Source organism: Solanum lycopersicum, chromosome 5 (assembly GCF_036512215.1).
Source record: "Solanum lycopersicum chromosome 5, SLM_r2.1".
Taxonomy (NCBI): Eukaryota; Viridiplantae; Streptophyta; class Magnoliopsida; order Solanales; family Solanaceae; genus Solanum; species Solanum lycopersicum.
The window spans coordinates 31,180,484-31,181,908 of record NC_090804.1 but is presented as its reverse complement, the minus strand read 5'-3'; positions in this window follow the sequence as shown (position 1 = coordinate 31,181,908).

Here is a 1,425-nt window from a genome sequence, read left to right as displayed (position 1 = left end):
GTTCGCTCACATAGGAGGGTAAGTGTGGGTGCCAGTCGCAGCCCGGATTTGGGTCGTGACAAACTTGGTATCAGAGCATTAGGTTCGTTGGTCTCATCACACAAGAACGAGTCTAGTAGAGTCTTAAGGAACGGTAGGGGGACGCCTTTACTTTTCCTTGAGAGGCTATAAGACTTTAGGAAAATTCCATTCTTTCATTCTTCTTTCGTGCTATTACTTGGGTCCAATTGGTATCTAGGTGATACAAATTGGTATCTGACCATCTTCACTCTATTTCGCAGATGGTTAGAACTAGAGCAACGACTACGCCAACACCAACACCAGCACCAGCGGGACAGGGTGCGTCTGAGCCAGCCACTGGGGCTGTAGCTTGAGGAAGAGCAGCGGCAAGAGGCCGTGGTAGAGGTCGTGGGAGGACGTCCTCTAGAGGAAGAGGACGAACGCCTAGCCCATATGATACTAGGGCGGTGACTCCTCCACCGACTGAAGAAGTAATAAGAGAAGGGGAGGATGGGGAAAATGAACAAGTGCAGAATGAGGGATTGCCACCCCAACCTACCCCACAGATGATCAATTAGGTTCTCGCTTATCTTAGTCGGTTGTCTGATCAGGGTCAGGCCCCTCCAGTGTTTTCTGCACCTACACCTCCGCTTTCAGAGGTACAACATGCAGCCACTATGGCTCCTCGTATGGATGCCTCATTGGACATAGGCACGTTTCCACGTCTGACTATTGGGCCTATAATGACAAATGATCAGCATGAACTTTTTCAGTAAGTTCTTGAAATTGAAACCTCCAGTCTTCAAGGGTGCTTAATCTGAGGATTCTTATGATTTTCTGGTTGACTGTCATGAGCTACTACACAAGATGGGTATTGGAGAACGGTTTGGTGTTGAGTTTGTGAGTTATCAGTTTCAAGGGAACGCCAAAATGTGGTGGTGGTCACATGTTGAGTGTCAACCAACAGAGGCACCACCTATGACTTGGGCGTCATTCTAGCTTGTTTATGGAGAAGTATATCTCTCGGACATTGAGGGATAGGAAAAGGGATGAGTTCTTGAGCCTAGAGCAAGGTAGGATGTTGGTCAATGCATATGAGGCTAAGTTTCATGCACTATCCAGATATGCCACCCAACTTTGTTTCAGTCCACAAGAGCGGATTCGTCGTTTTGTGAAGGGGTTGAGGTCAGAGTTGCGGATTTCAGCCTTACAGGTAGCGGCTACGGCAAAATTCTTCCAAGAAGTGGTAGATTTCGTGGTAGAGGTGGAAGGAGTGAAGCCAGATGAATTCACCATGGCATCGACATCAAAGAGGTTTCGAAAGGGAGGTGATTTTAATGGTTCTTACTCTAGAGGACAGGGTTCCGGAGGTTACTCAGTTCGACCCATTCAGTCTTCACTACAGACTGTAGTTGGGGGTCCACC